The following is a 10,795-nucleotide window of genomic DNA, read 5'->3' as shown; positions in this document are numbered from 1 at the left end:
GAAAGACAAAAGTTTGGAAGGGTCAGCAGACTAACACTTTTGACCAAGGAGGAATCTTAGAAATGTGAATCAATAAAGAGAACATCTTGTTTTTCAGCCTCAACTGTTGCGGTGAAAAGTAGCATCCTGAAAAATATAAAAGACATATACCACAAGATCAACAGGTATAAATAACCACTTCTACCCTCCCCCTGGAATCATGAACAAAACATAGACGTTGCTGTAACAGATATATTTTGAAGGCAGGGATTGTTTTGATAAATGGGGAAAATCCTGTAGGATCTCTTCCCAAGGAAACTAGAAAAAGATAGTGTTGGCAAAACCTACTTTCTCAGGAGGCCATGGTAACTGTGAGCTAAGATCATTTGTCTCTGAGGGGAGGTGGCAGAGGGTTGTGAGATCATTCACTTTTGAAGGACTTCAGTCGATGAATGCACTCAGTCTGCCCTAGATTCGTTTCATTAAGAGAGAACGAACCAGCTCACATTGCCAAAATCAAGTTCATTTAAGGTAACAGGCCAGGGATGTTTCTGACCATCTGCCTCTCTAATAAGGGCATGTTTGCCATCTTGGTGGCTAGCACAAAAATACAGAAAACAGCAATTGTTGAAGAGGGTGTGGAAAAATCCGAGAACTCTTTTACCTTGCTGGTGGGAGTACGCACTGATACAACCAAGCCGAAAAACCAGTTGGAAGTTCAAAAGATAAGCGTGTGAATGTTTTATGACTCAGCAGTTCCAGTCCCATGTTTGTATGGCCGGCAGAAAGGTACACATATGTTCACCAAAACAATGTCCATCAGAATGTGCATAGCGGCACCAGTCAGAATAGACCCAAACTAAAAACTACCCAAGTGGCTTCCATCAGCAGAGAAGAATCATAAATGGTGGTGTATTTACCTGATGGAATACCATAGCAGTGAGAAGGAATGAAATAAAACTGCGCACAACATGGGTCGGACTTGGGAGCACAAAAGAAGTCAAGCCCAAAAGAGTACAAGCTGTGTGATTCCCCCATTTACAATTCAAAAACAGATAAACCAAACAATGACATTGGAGGGCAGGATTGGGGCACAGAGATTGGAACCTGGAAAAAGGCACAAAGTGGGGGGGGGGGGGGGCGCAGTGCTCCAGGATGCTGGTGGTGTTCAGTTTGTAAACATGCATTAAACCTTAAATTCGTACTTTGCGCAGCTTTCTGTATGTATGGTTTAATAAAAAGTTTCCCAGCAAACTTGTGTTTGTAGTTTAGAACAGGAAGCAGTAGGGAGGAGAAGGAAGCAAGTTCACTTTCTTTAAATGGAGAGAATAGTTTATAAACATTTTAACCAAAAACACAAACAGCAGCTTCCCAGGTGTAGAATAATTGGGTTCATATTACCTCGCCCAACCGCTGGGGGAGAAACAACACCTCTGATTCTTAATTCAAAACCGAAGGCAATTGCTGTTTCTGCTCCAAAGAACCGTTCTGATATCCCAGGCTACATTTCTCAGTTTTCTGAAATTGTTAACTAAAGAGGGATCACCTTATAAATCATTTCACCGCCCGCCACAATTTTAACTTTGGAGAGCCTTTTCATACACTTTTCCGTAGCCCATGAAGGCCCAATGAAGTAGACTGCCAATAAATACTTTGGGAATGATTGATCTGAGTACATGCTGAATGACTTTATGTTCCAGACACTAAGCACTGCTAAGACAGTAGCTGAAGTTCTGCCTTCCAAAGGGGTTGAAACCCTCTTCCCAAGGTGCTGGATTCTAAACCGCCCTGTTCTCACCTACCCTGAGGTGGCAAAGTCCTTGGCAATTCTAAACAGATGGATGAAGGTCAGAACAGTTAAGAGTTACACTGAGACCCAGTGAGGACCACAAGGCACGGAATGCTGGAAAATGGTATAAAACAGGCCAGATTAGCACAGAGGCATGAAAGAATAAAGACTTAGGAGAGGGACCAGCTGTGCAAAGAAGTAAATTGGCAGAACTATACAAATATACTTGATCAAAAAACATTCACCCTGCCATGGACTTTTTACAAAACGGAAATTGCAAAGGAATTGTCAAAGGCACACCCACCTTATTTGCATGAGGAGGAAGAAAAGGAAGCTTGAACTTTTTATGGCCAGTCCTAGAACAATTAAAAATATGTATGTATAACTATATATATATACTCACACATATACACAATTGTCAATATTTGCCTTTCCCTTAAAGAGCTTCTGAAGTTAGGGATATATTTTATTTATTTATTTATTTATTTTAAAGATTTTATTTATTTATTTGACAGAGAGAGACACAGCGAGAGAGGGAACACAAGCAGTGGGAGCGGAAGAGGGAGAAGCAGGCCTCCCGCCGAGCAGGGAGCCCAATGCAGGGCTCGATCCCAGGACCTGGAATCATGACCTGAGCCGAAGGCAGACGCTTAACGACTGAGCCACCCAGGGGCCCCAGTTAGGGATATATTTTAGTCATCTATTTTATGCCTGGCTTAGAATAGGCACCTGAAAACACTCATTAAGAACTAAACAAAGTGTTTTGTAGGTGTGGAGAGCTTCTTAATCATTCAGTGAATGATCCTTGACTTTTAAGGTTTTATAGGAACAGTTTTTGTTTCCTATTCTCAGTTGCCAGATTTTGTTTTAATTTAATTAATGTCAAGCTTCTATAACCTGATGTTTGAAGTCAGAGTTCATTTGTCTAGTCAGAGAGTCTGAAGATCACCCCCCTCTCTAGACCAAATCCATGAATTTTATGACAGAGATTTGCCATCCTTAAGCCTTTCTTCACCTTTGACGTGAGTTCACAGAAGTAGAGAGAATTTATAATCTCAAATACATGCAATACTATATTCAGAGCATAAGCATAAAAAGAAATAGAAAAAAATTAAGATTTTATTTATTTGAGAGAGAGCGTGTGTGTGTGCATGTCGGGGGAGAAACAGAGGGGGAGGAAGAGGGACAAGCAGAGTCCACGCTGAGCACAGAGCCCAGGGTGGGGCTCGATCCCAGGACCCAGGGATCATGACCTGAGCTGAAACCAAGAGCTGGATGCTCAACCAACTGAACCACCCAGGTGCCCCCAAAATTGTATTTTTGTCAGCATTCTATCCACATCACATCTTACTCTTCTTCCCAGGTAACAACAAACAACAAAATCAATAAAAATGTACATGCACAATCCACAAGATACTGAATTTTGTGCTTATTATCCCTATGCATGATTCACGGAAGGCTAGTACACTGGTTTACACCATTGTGTTCTGTTATGTAACTGCAACATAATTACATTTGTCTAACATCTCATTTATAAGCATTAAGTTATTTCCAGTTTTTCAGTAAAAGAAGAAAGAAAGCTGGAGTGGACAATGCTTGCCTTCTTGTGCATACGTGTGACCATTTCTCTAACGGAATTGCTGAATATCAAGTAAGTGCAACTTCAAGTTTGTTCAAAATTTCCAAATTTCATATTGGTTGTACCCTTTACACCCTGAACAAGAGGGAAAGCAAGGTCTCATTTCTCCAAATACTCACCACCGTTTGTATTGTCAGACTTGTAAATTGTGACCAGTCTAGGTAATTTAGGGTGCTTTAATATGTACTTCACTGATTATTACTGAGGTGGGTGATGTCCCATATTTCTTGGCTTTTCCTTTTTGCTTTTCTGCCTATTCATAAACTTTGCTCATTTTTGGGGGTAGGGGAGGGCGGTACCAATGATCTTTTTCATACTGATTCGAATAAATTCTCTTTAATTCTGGATACAAGTCCTCTTTCTGTTACATGTGTTGCAAATATCTTTTCCCACTCTGTGGCTTATTTTTGCTTTGGGTTTTTCTTTTTTTTTTGGCTTTTTGTTTGTTTTTGCTTTTTGCTTTTGTTTTTGCCTTTTTTTTTTCTTTTTTTTTTATTATGTTATGTTAGTCACCATACAGTACCTCATTAGTTTTTGATGTAGTGTTCCATGATTCATTGTTTTCATATAACACCCAGTGCTCCATGCAATACGTGCCCTCCTTAATACCCATCACTGGGCTAACCCGTCCCCCCACCCCCCTCCCCTCTAAAACCCTCAGATTGTTTCCCGGAGTTCATAGTCTCTCATGGTTGGTCTCCCCCTCTGATTTCCCCCCCTTCATTTTTCCCTTCCTTCTCCTAATGTCCTCCATGCTATTCCTTATGTTCCACAAATAAGTGAAAGCATATGATAATTGTCTTTCTCTGCTTGACTTATTTCACTTAGCATAATCTCCTCCAGTTGATGCAAATGTTGGGTATTCATCCTTTCTGATGGCTGAGTAATGTCCATTGTATATATGGACCACATCTTCTTTATCCATTTGTCTGTTGAAGGGCATCTCGTCTCCTTCCACAGTTTGGCTATCATGGACATTGCTGCTATGAACATTGGGTGCATGTGGCCCTTCTTTTCACTATATCTGTATCTTTGGGGTAAATACCCAGTAGTGCAATTGCTGGTTCATAGGGTAGTTCTATTTTTAATTTTTTGAGGAACCTCCACACTGTTTTCCAAAGTGGCTGTACCAACTTGCATTCCCACCAACAGTGTAAGAGGGTTCCCCTTTCTCCACAACCTCTCCAACATTTGTTGTTTCTTGCCTGGTCAATTTTTGCCATTCTAACTGGTGCATTTTCTGCACCTGGTTTAAGAATTTTTTCCTTATTTTTCTAAAAATATTTTCTTTTTTTTTTTTTAAGATTTTATTTATTTGACAGAGAGAGAAACAGCGAGAGAGGGAACAGAAGCAGGGGGAGTGGGAGAGGGAGAAGCAGGCTTCCCGAGGAGCAGGGAGCCAGATGCGGGGCTCAATCTCAGGACCCTGGGATCATGACCTGAGCCCAAGGCAGCCGCTTAACCGACTAAGCCACCCAGGTGCCCCAAAAATATTTTCTTCTAAACATTTCAAAGTTTGGCTTTTTTCATTTAAGCTTTATTATACCTGAAATCGATTTTCTGAATGATGTAACTTTGGAATGTATTTCAATCATTTCATATATACTTAGATGGTTTCCCTAAGTCCATCCTACGTATTACCACTAGGTTTCTGGCACTATGGGTGGGGGGATGAGAGACAAAGAGGCCAAGTTCTAAGCTCTTGATCCTTATTTTGACTAGAAACATAATTTTATATATTAAGATGCTGCCAAAATTTCATGTGAATTAAGGAATATACTCTTGAAACTGCTACCATTATGGAAACTATACAAGCTTTGAATTGAGTTTGATATAGATATTCATCCTGGATTAAATTCTTATCAGCAGAATGATCTTAGATATATCACTTCCTTTTTCTGAGCCTCATTTTCTACAAAAAGATACTGTCAGTAACTATTCCATGGTTTGTGTCAAACTAATCATTTAAAAATGCCTACTACATTGCCTGACACAGAAGATATTCAAAAACTGCTAGAGCTTTTGTCTTCGGCGATGCAACAGCAGAAGCTTAAGAAAAGTAGAACAAATCAAGATGCATGCTTGTTTTTCTGATTTTAGCAAAAACATGGTGATGAAAATGGGAATAAATACCCCCAGATTTTGGAAAGCAGCAATGTGAATATCTGTTGAGATTATATGACCAGCTTTCTTCTGTGAGACCTAACATTGGCCCTGAATGAAATAAACATTTTGGCTTTAGTCATCCCTGGCAGGGGTTAATCCTAGGGTAGGAAGTGTAAATTCAGAGGTTATGCCTGGGGCAAGGGTCAGAAGGTAAACCCCGTCTCTCTAGGACTGAGAGAAGGCTAATTTGTTTCTTTGTTTGACCAGCCTTAGAGTGTGCAAAAGCTAGAGTGAACGGTTCTAATGGGGATAGGGGTGGGGGGGGGAATGGCACCTGTCCATAGGGAGCAAAGAGAGCAGGGAATTGGTTAAGGATGTGGGCCTGGGCACAGTCTGGGCTTAGGCAGTAGGTGACAGGACTTGATTTTGGGGGGGGGGGCGTGGGGGGTGGTGCAGTCCTTTCCAATATCCCCAAGCCTTCAAGTAAGCTTTCTTTAGAATTACCAGTAACTCTTGGTTGTGCCATTGACAAATAGGTAAATGCCAACACTCATCCTTGGGTGTAAACATTATAGGAAGAAAGTAGTGACTGCTTGTCTGTCTCAGAGTGGGCAGAAGAAGTGACAGATGCTACTAGAAAAGTCACTGTTTCTGGTGAAGTCAATGACATGGTCAGCTGCCGATATGTATGTGCATTGACAAGACAAAGAGGTTGGAGTGGGAGACACATAGTGACTTTCTGGAACACATTTGAGTTGCTACCCTTGGAGAGTTTCCTGAATGCCTAGGATATACTTTGACACTGGTTCTAGGGAAAGAGACAGGCGGCTAATTTCTAGCTGGAGTCTGGGGCCAAAAAAATGTAAGGCAAAAAGGGCTTATTTGATGAGACCTGCATCTTATAGCTTAAACAAGTGTGAGAAGACTGAACAGATTTGCAGACTGAGGAGATGTAGGTTACCAAGTAGAAGTTAAACTGGGAGCAGACAAGCCACAAATAATATCCAAACTAGAAAATCTCAGACATTTCCTTTTTTTTTTTTTTTAAGATTTTATTTATTTATTTGACAGAGAGAGACACAGCGAGAGAGGGAACACAAGCAGGGGGAGTGGGAGAGGGAGAAGCAGGCTTCCCGCAGAGCAGGGAGCCCGATGTGGGGCTCGATCCCAGGACCCCGGGATCATGACCTGAGCCGAAGGCAGACGCTTAACGACTGAGCCACCCAGGCACCCCTCAGACGTTTCCTTTTGCTAAAACTTCTCCTGCTCCTCCAACTAGATCCATCCATCAAGCAAACCTCTAATTGATTGTCTGCCCCATGCCTACAACGATGCTGGACACTGTGGGTACAACAGGAAGCTAAGCTGACTTGTTTTCGTGGAGCTTGCAGGGAAGTTGGGGAGATTGGCATTAAAATGATGACCCAAACCAGGTGCTGGGGCTGGGAGGGACATATGACCAAGAGAGCATAAAATGATTCCAGCCCAGTGAGTACCTGATAGAAATAAATAAACTATAAAGTCTTGAAACTATGAAAGTTCGTGTAGTAAGTGCCTTTTCAAATCAGAAACCCAGAAAGACTTTTATTAAGATTCATTGAAATACACCTTTGGGAGCTTAGTCATCTCACTTAGCTGGAAAATTCATTCATGCCATATGCTTTGGTCCCCAGGGAGTAATGGCAATGGTATGATGCGTATGTGTGTAGCTTCCTGGTGGGGCGACCTGATAGTCCTATTGGGTTGAGGTAAACTACTCTCAATAAACAACTTGAAGGTAAGAAGAAGACCTATAAAGTTTTATGATTTTTATTGATTTTGGCTCTCTCCGGGTAAAAAATGTGTATGATGGAGAATCAATTGCTTGCATCCTGCATTTTTACTCTTATCTTAAGAGAAAGCCAGTGATGTACTCCCTAAACAGCTCCCTCTTGCTATTTCTGATTTAAGTGTACATAGTCAGGTGCTGTTTTGTTTGCTTAAAGTATGAATCTTGGATTTTGTTGGGGAAGTCCTGTGTGATTCTGAAACATTAAGTCATGTATCCACCTAGCTGGAGGGCCTGGAAGCATCTGTAGATTTTACAGCCCAATTAGTAATTATGTAGATAGTAAAATCCCCTTCTGCCTCTCAGAAGTGGTTCTGATTTCTTATCCTGTTGCCTGGATTGATATTACACCTTCATGATAGGCTTAACTGGGATGAAATTAGAGAATTGCAATATGGAAGTATATAAATGCCTTTCTAAATTTTGGTGTAAGATTTCTTCTTTGAAAACCACTTGAGACCAGACACATTCTGTGCTCGCTCGCATCACACAGTGGATAATGTTTCTAGACTGGTCTTCATCTTCATAATGTGACAAAGAGCCCCAAGGGGTTGTAGCTACAAGAAGGGCAGGAAGTTATCTATAGATACTTACATGTAGCTAATGTCTAATTCTTACAACTCTGCCTTTTTGCTTCATACGTAATGACTTTTGGGACTTCACTCATCTTAGATTATCACTGATGCATAGATCCATATACTATCAACTGTTCTATAGTCATAAAGAATTCTGTGTGTGGTTTCCAGATGATTATTTTAAGTGTTTATGTTAATATAAGTGATTTCAATACAATATTTTGGTACACTGCATCGCTTCAGATTACAATGTATAAAATATATTACTTCCAGATAAATACATATAATTAAAAGTAACTCATAAATGACCAAGAAAAGTTATCCCTATTTTGCTTTTAAACTTCCTTTTCCTTGTTTTATCTATGTTTCTAAAAATACATAAAATGTAAATTTATGAATTATACAAAAAGCTTATAGTACACTCTTTAATTACACCTTAGGAGCACAGTAAAAGTGAAAATTAGCATTTTATAATACAATGTGTGACAATAAAAGTATAGAATCATATTTGCTCTACTGCTTAGAAAAAACAACAAAAACAAGAGGCTAGAAGGATACAGTTCTTTAAAGAAAATACCAGATAAACAGATTCCTGTAGCGTTCTAGTCATCCCCATTACTGTTGAGTACACAGAAGATTTGACAGTTTTTTTACAGAGAAAATATAAGAATAGTTTCAGTTTGACACGCTGTCATGGGGATAATATAAATAATTTCAAAAGCTTTTACAAGAAAGGACAAGCAATCCAATTTATTTATATACATAAATCCAGCATTATCTGGAAAGAAAGACCCAGTCCTGACACTAATTCTCAATGTCTCTGAATTGTTTTAACTTCTCTGCTTCCATTGCTATGTCCTAGTGGGGAGGTCATTACCTAGAGCCTCCCCTCACCCACTGCCCTCCCCATGTGTATTAGACCTCAGATATGCTCTTATCTCTCAGCTCTGACTCCAAGTCCTTTATGATACAGCTCTCCTTAACCCTTCAATCTGAAATACATGGCCTTTCAAACTGTCCATTTTATGTTCCTTATATGACTTACCTCACTACCACATTCAATTAAAGGACTGTGTACTTAGTGCTGGGTACTACACTGAAAAATATATTTTTTTAATTGCTATCTTTTTTTTTTCCCTCATAACATGTTATGGACTGAATTGTGTTCCTTGCCCCCCCCCCAATTCATATGTTGAAGGTCCAACTCCCCCGTATCTCAGAATGAAATTGTATTTGGAGATGAGGTCCTTAAAGATGTAGTTAGGTTAAAATGAGGCTCTTAGGGGGAGGCTGTAATCTAATATGACTGGTGTCCTATTAAGAAAAAGGAGAGCCTTTTCCGTCTGGGCTGCCGACATGCCATCCAGACTGAGGAAGACCCGGAAAGTTCGGGGCCACGTGAGCCACGGCCACGGCCGCATCGGCAAGCCCTGGAAGCAGCCAGGAGGCCGGGGTAGTGCTGGTGGTATGCATCACCACAGGAAACTTCGACAAATGTCACCCAGGTTACTATGGAAAAGTTGGTATGAGACATTACCACTTAAAGAGGAACCAGAGCTTCTGCCCAACTGTCAACCTTGATAAACTGTGGACCTTGGTCAGTGAGCAGACACGGGTAAATGCTGCCAAAAACAAGACTGGAGCTGCTCCTATCATTGATGTGGTGCGATCGGGCTACTACAAAGTTTTGGGAAAGGGAAAACTCCCAAAACAGCCTGTCATCGTGAAGGCCAAGTTCTTCAGTAGAAGAGCAGAGGAGAAGATTAAGGGTCTTGGGGGCGCCTGCGTTCTAGTAGCTTGAAGCCACGTTTGGGGGGGTTCATTAAATACTAACAAGTGCTAAAAAAAAAAAAAAAAGAAAAGAAAAAGGAGAGACGCCAGGAATGCGTGCACATAGAGAAAAGGCCGTGTGAGAAGGTAGCTATCCACAAACCAGGAAGAGAGGCCTTGGGATAAACCAACCCTGCCAATACCTTGGTCTTGACCTTCCAGCTTCCAGAACTGTGAGAAAATAAATTTCTGTTGTTGAAGTCACCAGACTATGGTATTTTGTTATGGTGGCCCTAGCAAAGCAATACACAAGTGTATTTAGCAGGTGCGAGAAGAAACTGGTAACATGGTAAAAACACCAACTTGCCCTAAAATTAAATTGTTAATACAGAAAACATAAGAGCTGATATAAAAATGGATTTTGAAGAAATCTGCCCTCCTGTCCTTTTCTCTACCTTTCTAAATCTAGCGCAGCTCAGTTCTCATCACCATTAAATCTTCCTTGCTGTTCTAGGTGCCTAGCTCCTTTCTCTGAACCTCTTTGAGCATCTGTTATTTCCTAGACCACTGAAAAGAAGTATATTTAATACCAGAACCTTGTTCTTATTCTAAATTCTATATTTTTTTTTTAAAGATTTTATTTATTTATTTGAGAGAGAGAGAATGAGAGACAGAGAGCACGAGAGGGAAGAGGGTCAGAGGGAGAAGCAGACCCCCTGCCGAGCAGGGAGCCCGATGTGGGACTCGATCCCGGGACTCCAGGATCATGACCTGAGCCGAAGGCAGTCGCTTAACCAACTGAGCCACCCAGGCGCCCTAAATTCTATATTTAAAACAAATATAAGTGCACCTCTCCATTGGAAGCTGTGGTAAAAAGAAGGTAGACAGAGCCCCTGCCTGCTGGCTCAGTCCACCACCCATCTTTCCCTTCTTCCCCACTCACAGCACCGAGTGACACCTGGGACACCACAACATGAGACACGGGCTTCAGACGCCCCGAATTACATCACACTTCATTATTTTCTTAGAATGTTCTCATGAGACAAGATCTCTTATATTAGAACTGAGGCTATGCCACACACTTTAAAAAAAACACTTCCTACATTAGG

The 10,795-nt window shown here is 40.9% G+C and overlaps 1 pseudogene; it reads left to right on the top strand.

Moving 5' to 3' along the window:
- Positions 1 to 9,272: 9,272 nt before the first annotated feature.
- Positions 9,273 to 9,754, top strand: LOC116646711 (annotated as a pseudogene).
- The last annotated feature ends 1,041 nt before the right edge of the window (positions 9,755 to 10,795 follow it).

This window comes from Phoca vitulina, unplaced genomic scaffold (genome assembly GCF_004348235.1).
Source record: "Phoca vitulina isolate PV1807 unplaced genomic scaffold, GSC_HSeal_1.0 scaffold37, whole genome shotgun sequence".
Classification (NCBI taxonomy): domain Eukaryota; kingdom Metazoa; phylum Chordata; class Mammalia; order Carnivora; family Phocidae; genus Phoca; species Phoca vitulina.
Note: the sequence above shows the minus strand (reverse complement) of the source record. Positions and strands in the feature narration are given on the sequence as shown.